The sequence below is a fragment of the Gallus gallus genome, chromosome 23, assembly GCF_016699485.2.
Source record: "Gallus gallus isolate bGalGal1 chromosome 23, bGalGal1.mat.broiler.GRCg7b, whole genome shotgun sequence".
Classification (NCBI taxonomy): Eukaryota; Metazoa; Chordata; class Aves; order Galliformes; family Phasianidae; genus Gallus; species Gallus gallus.
The window spans coordinates 3409563-3420685 of record NC_052554.1 but is presented as its reverse complement, the minus strand read 5'-3'; the positions used below and the strand labels follow the sequence as shown (position 1 = coordinate 3420685).

Genomic DNA, 11123 nt, shown 5'->3' with positions numbered 1-11123 from the left:
CTTGCAGGCAGCTGGAGTTGGCTTCAGGAGGGGATTCTGCAGCACAGCCTGCTGAGGGCAGGCACTGACTGTGACACAGAAATGAGGAGTTGTCATGAAACCCCACGCCAGTCCAGCCTGTACTGTAGGGTTTTTCCAGTGGCAGTTATTGCTGAGATGCAGAAGCCATTGAACAGCCCTGCCTGGTTCTTTCTGCTGCCTCAGACTCAGTGCAAGGACAAATTGAAAACCTTTGCATCTAAAATTTCAATGAAGTACAAGAAACCAAACCAGAATGTACTAATCCTCGGCTACTAAATTTATGGACTTGCTAGTATTAACCTTTTGTTTTATTACCTTTATGGCCATACTATAAAATACAGCCATAGTAGAATATCTGCATATTTGAGCTCCACTACCTGCAATGCTCAGATTTCTGGAGATGAAGGGCCTTTCCTCTTGCTCTGAGATGTCCCCAGCACTCTTAGGACTCTGTTCCTATACTCCTACAGCCAGGACAGATGGAATTGTGATGGTGGACATCCATGGCTCTAAACGTGGTTTCTTCTCATGGTCCGGGAGGGCTTGGCAGTGCTGCAGGCTGTTGGGTTGTGCACTCCTGGCTGTCAGCTGCATGTGCTCAGTAGGTTGGGAGTGGTCTGAGGGGGATGATATAGGGAAAGCAAGTGATGTCGTAAATAATGTGGTGGGATTTTCTGAGCTGTGGGTTCCCTGCTCCATGGCTGCGGGACTTCACTGTCAGCTGGGGAGCCCATTGGAAGAGTAGATGTAAGTGCCTGGCCAGTGGTGGATTTTGCAATCGAGCCTCTGGATGTTGCTGTTTACTACCAGCACTGTGCTGGTGCTGAGAAGCTCTGTTATGGACAAAGCTGTCTTTGCTGCTGGAGCTGCAGCTCCTAACCTGTTCAGAGTGCTCCCTGTATTTGTGAGCACCCAGAGCTCCTACAGAACAGGTCTGACTGCAGCATGGGTGGACTGGGTCCTGCAGCCCCGGCTGGTGTGCAGTGGTGCCCTTCAGAGCAGTGGTGAGGCTCCACGCTATGCCAGAAGGACTTGCTGTTACAGTTATGTGCCATTTCACAGATGGGATGAGCCTCAGCACAGCATGTTGGGTGTTTTGTCCCTGGTGGGATGACAGCTGTGTGCTGGCAGTGCCGTGCAGCCACTGTGGTGTGCAGTGGCACTGGCACGGCTGAAATCTGCAGAGCAGCTCAATTGCTGTGTTTGCCATATCTCTGTTTTACAGTCATGAGCTCATTACAGAAAATGAGCTGTCACAGCACTCGTCACCACAGCGTATGGGTAAGCAGAAAATGGGGCCTTTTCTTTTTTTTATTTTTTTCTTGACAGCTTTTGGACATAATGGGGAATTCATACCTTCACCAAATGTGGTCAATTTGCAAGGGAAATGATGAGGCAACGTAGGCTTTGCGTTGTTCCGTGGAGCTGACGGGAGCACTTTGTAAGCACACTGAACAGCACCGGTTGTGTTGATTAGCACTGATGGCGGTGCATCTAATGGCCTCATCAGAACTGCTTGTAAACCGATTGTCCTCCTGGAGCAGTTAGCTCCGAGCTTAAACGCAATGATAGCATCTATTCTGCAAGCACCTGGCTGTGTGGAGCAAATACAGCAGTGCTGAGTGCTGGAGGTACTGCGAGCTGATCTGCTGCGATCCCTGGAATATGGATCTGTGCCTCCTGAGGGTAATGGCACCGTGAGCCATGAGCCTGATCCTGCACACTGCTCCAGGGACAGGGGGAAATCCCACTGGCAGATTGCATAGTTGTGTGCCTCTCTGGCAAGAGGCCTGATGTGGTGTGTATAGGATTGGGACATCATTGTTCTGTCGACTTTTTAAACTAGAGGTTGGTCTTTCTGAAGCTTTATTTGGTCATCCAGGTTCAGCACAGTCCTAACAATTCTTATATCAGAGGGAAAAAAGTAGCCCCCAGAATACTAGATTAGATGGAAAGAAAATGGTTACGAATCTTTGTGATAGCATCCAAAATGTTTGGCAGCAGTTTTAAGCTCTGAACCAGTGCGCCAACCTGATGGTGTTGTTTTTCCTTGCAGGTGGATTGATGAGCTCCTGAGCCAGCCAAAGACATCCCAGGTCTGAGGCGAGCAAGGCAAGAGCTCCATCCCTGTTGTGTCAGGCCAGATGGAAGCAGTACTGGGCCAACACTTGCCATGAAGTAAGAATTTGTTTCTTTCTTGATGCCAAGGAACAATGATACTAAATGGAAGGAGGGGAAGAAAAGAGCACACACCTACAAACTGAAAGAGGAGCGGTTAGCTACCTTCTTGCATGTGCTGGCTCTCTTTGAACACCTCCATCACCACCTAAGGGAGAATGTGGAGAGGTGCTTTGTCCACTGCAATCTGTTCCTGGATGGGACGACACTTGAATGACTGGAGCATGCCGGAGCCAGGTGAATGATGCCCAGGGCTTCCCAGGCTTGGAGCTGTTGCCAGCTGTTGGGTTGCTGCTCTTGGATCCCTGTACCTGCACCTGCCTGGTTGCTGCTGGGAGGAGATGTGCCTTGCTCAGAGAGCAGGTGATGGCAGCTCAAGGCAAAGTACAACAGCGTAGAACCAACAAAAAATGAGCAGGTTGAGACCTATGTTGTGCAGGCAGGATGCAGGAGGAGGCCATCTGTGGGAGCAGTGGGACACGTGTCATCCCAGCAAGGCAGCAAGACAGAATCTTCTTCCTGCAAAACCCAGCAAACAGTAAGTTAAACTCACTTAGATTACTGATGAACAAAGAGTGTGTTGGTGAAGTGGGGCTAAATACCAAAGCCTTGGCTTTCAGGTAAGGTAAGGTCAACATCTTGCTTTGGTTTTCATCGCAATGTCTTGATTATTACTTCTAACCTAACTCAGTTGAAGTCAATGAAGATTTTTAGGGGTGAAGCCTTGTCTGCCTCAGTGGGTATGCAGCCCTTGCTTGTTTTCTGGATGCTAGTTGTTTTTCATTTCATTTTTCGTTTAAAGGAATACATCCTTGAAGACTTGGCTCATAGTGGTAGGCTTCAGTGACGCTCTCCTGCAAGGAAGGGATTAGAGGAAAAGTGCAAAATGGTTTGCAAACGTCTTGAAAGTGACTCTGCTAAACAGAATTGTTGCAGGGGGGGGAACATGCCGTGGTGTTTGGCTTCAGTGCTGGCTCAGGGCACGCACAGTTATGCCTCAGTCTGTCTGTGCTCCATCTCTAAACCACCACGTAGCTGCCTACAGGTATTTGTGGATAGGCACACGCTTCCACATTGCTGGAGCTGTGGAGGTGCATGGTGTGCATTGTGTGAGCCAGTGCTCCCTCACCGTCCCCATGGGGCTGTGTTCCTGGGGGTGACACTGACCCCAGCACTGCATTGCAAGCCTCATGGGTGCTCCTGGATATGTCTGCAGCCCTGGAGATACATGTGGGCTTTGTGTTGGTCTGGTGGGTTTTGCAGCACAGCTGTGAAGGCCTTGCTGTGTCCTCTCCTCTGCCATACCTGCTCCTTGCATACCTTAGGAAACAGATTTCACCCACGTGAAGAGCTTGGGGCTTTAGGCTGCAGATCTTCCCACATGGGTGTGTGTGTTGGAATCAAGAGCTCACCAGCATAACAAAGGAATCAGGCTTGGTTTAAAATTTCTTTTCAAATTTCAGTTTGCTTTTGGTATTTTTATGTACATAATTTCACTCTTTCTTAAGCAGTAGCAAAACATGATTACAGTTGATTAAGCACATGAAATACTCTGTGTATTTTTTAAAAGACCACTGATGATGGTACTTCTTTGAAATCAAAGTGTTTCCTTTGTGTGCAGTCCTGAAAACGCGGGCACTTTATTTCTTATTTGAATACAATTTGCTTTGAAAAATATTCATTTACATTAACAAATATTTAAATGAGACGTCCAGGGAATCGTCTGCAGTTCTCTGTGAGCCAATGTAAACACTGATTTTGGTGCATCAAGTCATAACAATGTGTGCACTTCTGGCTTTTTGCCTCCTCGGAGTAAGAGTCTCTTGGAAATCCTTTAATTATTGTGGGATGGGAAACCCGTTCTTCCTATCATCAGCAATTTCCTCCATCCCCAGTGGAAGCAGTGCTCCCTGACAGTTAGTTGGAATGGCCAATAGTCATCAAGAAGACCTCCAAACCTCACCTCCGTGGTAGATAAATGATGTATGCATCGAAAAGTGTTAATGTACTGACCTGACTAAGCTTTCTTTCCTTCCTTTTTCAACCTGTGTAAAGGAGCACATCCACCTGAGGATTTGGTAATTAGCCCCAATGGGCCACACGTACAGTTTTATTTCAAAGGAGAACTTTGATGCTGAGGGAAGATATTGAGAAAAACAAGGGAAAAAAAAAAAAAGGCTGGTGCTTCAAAAAGAAGCCTCTAAGTGCTGTGTGTGGGTTTTCTGTTGCCTGTGGACTTCCCTTCCCCAGTTCTGCCCATTTGGGGACCGTTGGGTAAGCCATAGAAAAACTGATACAAGCCAGAAGTTTTCCAATAATTTACTGCTTATAGAAAGGCAAAGGGGGAAATGAAGACTTGTTTGAATGCCAAGTTTGGGTCAAGTAGCCACACACCTTTCTACCTGTTCCCAACCTGGTGTTCTTTGTCGCCTTTATGAGCAGCTCCTGGTTGAACTCGCTCAAGGTGTGCATCTCAAAGGAGCAGGGCTGGCGTGGAAGTGGGGAGCAGCAGCAGCCCCAGAGCAAGGGACAGCAGGGGACAGCCTCAGCCCAGAGGCAGAGCCACTGCCAGAGCCAGCAGGCTCTCACTGAGCAGCAATTGACAGTGAAAGGGTGCGTGTAACTTGTGATAGCCGTGCTGGGCAGTTGTGCGGGTGTGGGGAGGAACTACCCGCATGATCCTTGGTTGTTGTATTAATAAGCTTCCACACTTATTGCCTCTGTTATTTTGAGTTAATTACATGGGTGCCTAAACGTATCTCTCTTAAATCTCAATTAACGTCCTTTGCAATCAATTCATATTCAATTAACATACTGGGCTGATTAAATGTAAAGAGAAAGCTCATTTAGCTCCGAGTGCTCCCAGCCCTTCCTCTGCTTCGCGGGGTGTGAGGGAAACCTGCAGGGACCGAACCCAACAGCTCTGCTGCTGGCTGACCGTGCCTGGTACGAAGGTGTGAGGTGTCTGCTGGGTGCCCAGGCCTGGGTAAGTCCATGCAATGCCCATCTTCCTGGGACCTCAGGTGCCTCTTGGCACAGTCTGGAGGAGCACAGGCTGTAAGGATGGGGCCACACATGGTCCTGCTTTTGCCTACCTTCATCTCATGCCCTCATGCTGAGATCTCAGTGCTCCTGAAGGTGCAGGAGGGGGTGGGCTGGGCTGCTGCTGTGAGCTGAAACATCGTGGTCCGTCCGCCTTCCGTGCTGCCTCGCTTCCTCCATTTGCAGTGGTGTATTTCTGCAGCATCTGCTCTCTGTAAGGATTTTCTTGACACCCCACTGAATGCAGAGGCATCAAAGGTAGAAAAAAGTCTTCTGTCTCATTGGAGGGAAAGGCAAAACAATGAAAAGCCCAGTGGCTCCGAGTTAAATGCAGCACAGGTCAATAACTGAAAGTACTCTTGTGGACCACAGCTGGGTAGCACTGTTTGCTTTGATTCTCTTTTAACTCTTTTGTGTGTTGCAAAGCCCGTGGAAGAGAAGTCATTTGGATTGCAGCACTGCTGATCTTTATGCCTGCAGAATGACAAACCAACGAGGCATAATGGGAGCGCTGGTTGCTGTGGCTCCTGGTGAAACAACAGCTCTCCCAGGCAGCCCAGGAGGATTTCTTTTAAAGCCTGTTCTGAGCAAATCTTGTTCTTAGCAGTGCCGCAGCTTTCCCTTCCTGCTTGCTGCTAAATGTGCCTCCCAGCAACAAGACCCAGGGCAAACTGAGAAACTATTGACAAGGTGACCTGTAATTAAGTAGCTGGGTTTGTGTATGCAGAACAAAAGAGCTAATTATCTAGCAATCGGTTATTGGAAAGAAAACAGTGCTTTGGTTTGCTCTGTACTGCTCCAAGGGCTGCGGTAGGGCTGTGCACAGCCCTGTGCAGTGGGGATACGCCGTGGGGAGCACTGGAGTGCAGGGAAAGAGCTGAGTGTGGAGGAGCTGCAATGTAAGTCTTTGGGAGCGTCCGGTTTGGCTTCACTCTGCCTCTTTTCTCCCTACGTGGCACACAGATGTAAGCACTCTGCCTTATTCCCACGGTGTCTCTTTGCTGTAATTTGAAGTAATGTCACTGGTGGCAGGGGCTGTGGTGTGCAGGAAGAGCCCAATGCTATCCAATGCTATGTGAACGTGCTCCAGGAGAACCTGCTGGAACATCCTCTGGCTTGCAGATGGGGAAACATGCATTCAGTAGAGTGTAGCCCTGTCCATTTGCAGAGCTGTTCTGTGCCTCCCGTTTTGGTATGCACAGAAGATAGTGGTGGTGGAAGTAAACATACGCTTCATTTAAGGAAGTAACCAAGTGCTTTCACGTTTAATTCCTGACCAAGTTTATGTAAAATTAATTGCATCGCATGTTCTGCGTATCTTTTAATTGCAAAACCAATTAACTTTAAAATGTTCTGCTTTGTAGTTCTGCTAATGGATGGCATAGTTTTAGCTGGCTTTACAAAATCCATCTTTTGTTGGAACTGGGCAGGCAGCCACGCTCGGTATCTCTGGAAGTGAAGCTCCCTTCAGCTGCGCCAGCCTCGAGCACTCGAAGCTCTGAAGTTGTGCTGCAGGTGGGGATGGGGGGGGTGAGCGACTGCAAAGAGGCTGCAGTGCCTGGAGGAGGCTGGGAGGGACTGGGGGAGGAGGGGGTGTTGGAGGAGGGAGAGCCCTTTGGCCATCTGATGTGGTACTGTCTGTGAGCCGAGCCTGGAAAGTGTTTCAGTGCTGCAGGAATGCACCTTGTTTCCTGTGCTTCTGCCTCTTTGCCAAAGTTTGGGGCTATTTTGGCATTCTGCATAGTGTGTGTGTGGGGGGGGGGGGGGGGGGGGGGGGGGATTATTTAAGGAAAAGGAAAAGAAAATGGGGAAAAAGCCAGCCTCATTCTATCATTATTGAGCTGTACAGTCGCTGATGGACTCAGCCGTGCATGCCTGCATGCATTTCTTATAAAAAGCAAGATAAAAATAACACATTTGAATAAACAGATCTTCCCCCATCTCCTGATCTCCCCTGGCACGCTGCTGTATGGACACCCCTGTTCCTTGGTACCTCACCTCCTAAAGCAGGAATGAGCACGGGGCTGCTGGAGCATCTGGGGGCAGAGGAAAGGGGAGTCAGTCAAGCCGGGTTCTTGGGATGCTACCCCCCTCCTGCAATTTGTGCAGAAAGCCATGGGAAAATAGCAACCACCTGCTCTGCTGTGGAAGAAGTGAAGGCAGGAGGGACAGGGGTGGGTCAGAGAGAGGGAAAGACAGGAGTGGGCAGCGTGGAGAAGTCCCATCAGTCTGCCGTCCCATCCAGATGTGAGTGCAGCTTCTGCTGCTTTCCAGCAGAGATCCAAGCCTGCTCTGCCCAAGGCTCTTGGCTTGGAGACCTGCTGCCCTGCTCCCAAAGCGCCCTCAGCCTGAGAGCTCAGCCAGCAGCTGTGCCGTGGCCGCAGGGCAGGACGAACACAGAGAGCACAGTGCTTCTGCATCCATCCGCACACACCCGGGAGGATCCTTCTCCCTTATTTCCTCTTTGCTTTGTTTTGAGTATGAATTTATTCTTCTTTATTCTAGGGGCACATTTGTGCCCTGCTCCGCTTCTTTCACGCCTCCCACCAGCAGATTACTCAACCTCAGCTGGGCAATTGACTTGTTCTTACTAATTTAGGTATTATTTTAATGTGGCGTGAGCCCTTTTTAGTCACTGGCCAACCTCCGAGCTGAAACAAAGTGCTTCATGGAAGAGTGGCTCACCTGTTAGCAAGGGCTAATGCATGGGTCATTAGTTCAGACTGAATAAATAGAGATTAAAGCACAAACCCACACCTATGCACACAAACCTTCTCTGCTGGCCGAGCTCTGCTCTCCCTCCTGAATCTTCTCATCATACAATGGCTTGGGTTAGAAGGGACATTGAAGATGAGCCAGTTCCAGCCCCCATCTCTGAGCAGATGCCTACAAATGCCTGCTGCTGCCTGGTTCTTCAGCTGCTCCGGGATCATGGCTGGCAAAGGCAGTAGGCAGTGGCTGGGAGCCAGCCCTGCCATTTATTTAATGAAACAAATGGAAAGGAATGGAGTAAGATGGGCAGAAATGGCTGGCTTGGATATCTGGGATCCCCAGCCAGCAAATGGACTTTGCTAATAAAGTCTGGTTTATATAGCTCATTAGGGCTCCTGGTGTCAGCTCCATCTGTTACCCTGTGGATTGTGTGGGTTCAGCTCATGTCCTGGCTGGAGAGGAACGATGGAGAAGGATTGTGAACCTCCAGACTTTAACATGGGATAGAGAATTCTGGCTTACCCTCAGGAGTGCCGTTAAGCTGTGGGACTCGGTTGGGCTTTACTTTGGTTTTGGGTGCAGCTGGAATGTGAATAAAATGATGTCAAAAAGCGCTTGGTTGGATATGTGCATCTGCAGTGCTGGAAGTTGCAAATAAAGGCTGTAGGCTTGCAGACTGGAGTGCTTGGTTTTCTGAGGGCGGTCTGATCAACCCTAATCACCTTCGGCGTGCAGCTAATTGGTGATGAGCTTGAATGAGACAACAGACCTAGGCAGCCTTGTTTCCCTGAGTTTGCCCACGTGGTTCCAACACAGCTCCCAATGGCAGATGAAGCTCCCGTCTGTCTTGGTTGTCACCTTGGTTGGCTTCTCTCAATTATCTTTATGGGCTTTTGTTTGTTTTCTGTAGGCTTCACGTGTTGGTTTTTATATTCACAGCTGTTTGGTCAACATTTTTCTTACTTCCCGGTGGTAGAAAGCATTTCCTTCCTTTAAACAGCTATTAAGACACTTGAGAGCCCAGCTATTTCATCTGAAACGGCAGTAATTAATTAATTTCTCTCTACCTCTTTACTCTGTGTGGTTATTTTATCAAATATTTGTAGCTCTGATGTTGGTTTCACTTAAGCTGGTGCAAAATCAGGCATTGCCTCCATTAATGCCAGCAGTGATGTAAGGTTTGGGACTGAAACAAGAACCTGCATGGCATTTATAATGCTATCAGCGGGTGCTCTTCAGCTTTGTTTCTTGTCTGTAGTGAACTGAAAACCATGAAGACAACTTGCCTTAAATAATTTGTAAAGGCACTTTTAAGAGAATGCAGAACAATCTCTATTTGAAATTCAAGGATGTCAGGAAAGAGCAGCCAGCGATCCTTGCTTTGTAACCCAAGAAGAGGAGTGCATGGAAGGGAATTACTTTGAATGTTTTAAGTGCAGCTGGCCAGCTTATTTATATAGAAGCTATTTTTTAGCACTCTTGGAAGATGGGAATGTTTTAAAGGAAAAGTATCATTTTTCAGTGCTCTCTGTGAGGCTTTCTTGAGCCACGAGGAGCCCCAGCCTGCTCTGTTACCATACTGAGAGGAGCAAGTGGTGAGTGGGTGGGGGGCAGGACAAGATGGAGGGATGTGTCCCACCTCTGGGTCATGCAGATGTGATGCAGAACACATCTGGCTGCCGCAGCTGGAATGAATGTAGATGCAGCTGGAATGAATGTGGATGCAGCTGGAATGAATGTGGATGCAGCTGGAGCCAGAGGCTGGACTGCCCTGCAGAGTAATGGGGTGGGCACTCAGCTGTGCTCCCTGGGCTGCTCCTTTCACTCCTCGTGCTGTGTCTGAGCCCTCCTGGTGGGATGAGCCCATCTGCTCCGGCTGTGCTGCTTCTCGCTCAGGGCTTGGGGACTGATGAGGTTAAACTTAATTTAAAGCAAACCCAAACCCTTGTCTGGTATCAGTGTAAAAAAAAAATATATCAAACTCATGTATTGTGAGTACAGGCTGGAGGCAGGCGCAGTGAAGGGAAGGACGTGAGAGGCTGGAGGCAGAGGAGATCAAAGTTCTGCAAAAAGTGGCATGTATAAAGCAGATTGATTTCCAACCCCAGTATGCAAAGAGATGGAAAAGAGAACTGGGTGTGAATGGAGGCGTGAGGCTGACTGCACAGCAAACGTGGTGGTGGTGGGGACAGGAGCAGAGCAAATGGAAGCAGCGGGCACAGGGACAGAGGATGAGCTGGGTCTGCAAGGCAGGATGCAGCGCAGGGCTGGGGCTGTGCAGGGAGAGGCTCTGAGCTGCTGCTGCACCTGGGAGGATGGGGGGAATGAAAGGAAGGAGAGGGAGAGGAACGGGGAATGAGTAATATATGTGCATTTGTTGAGGGGTGATTTTTTTTTCACTGCCTGGTTCCTGTGATTGCAGAGGAGAGTCTGATAATGTGACCCGTGGTGCTTAAGACGGTGCATGTTCTTGTCTCATGGTTTGGCATTTCAATGCTTTAAAAGACTCATTTGAAACAATTATTGGAGGACCGAAGGCACTTTTTTTTTCCCACAGAAGAGGGCACTTCAAACTATGCTGTAAGCTGAACCCTCTGCTTTGGGGGATAGTTTGCTGTTATGCTGCTGTTGAATATCATATTCTTTTCCAGGTAATTTTGGATTTTGAGAGATTACAGTCTGGGTAACACAATAGGAAGTGAATGGTTTATTCATTACGTATATCTGTGTAATTCTAGACCCAGGGATACAGTCTCCTCAGAATACATTACGGCTCCTCGCAGCTCAATGCAGGCTCACTGATGTCTCCATTTCATCTGCCCTGAGACCCATGGCCTTCTGGCAGCAGATTTAAATGTAATGAATCTCAGGAGGCTTAGATCCAGCTCTGGCAGGAGAAATAGGTAGGATTACTCTGAAGGCTTTCTTGGGAAAGAAAGAAATCTTTCATGATTTGAAAGAAAGTAAGGGTCGACATCAAGTCTAGAAAGCGTCTATTCCACTCTGGGTGGAATATTTGACTTTGGTGATGTATGGCATTGAGGTGAAAGCACCCTGTGTTCCTTTGCTTTAAAGATGAGCCTTCCTAGCTGGAACTCCAGAGGTGTGTGGAATCTAGTGATGATATTCTCTGGCCAGGAGGGTTGGCCTCTAGAAAGGCAAGGTTGTGT

General features: G+C 48.5%; 1 long non-coding RNA gene across 1 annotated transcript in view; it reads left to right on the top strand.

Moving 5' to 3' along the window:
• The first annotated feature begins 1594 nt into the window (after nucleotides 1–1594).
• Nucleotides 1595–11123, top strand: part of LOC101748601 — a 236523-nt gene continuing 226994 nt past the window's right edge. The window contains exons 1-2 of the long non-coding RNA XR_006932075.1: nucleotides 1595–1707; nucleotides 2078–2737. This is a non-coding gene — a long non-coding RNA (uncharacterized LOC101748601). The remainder of the gene's footprint in view (nucleotides 1708–2077; nucleotides 2738–11123) is intronic.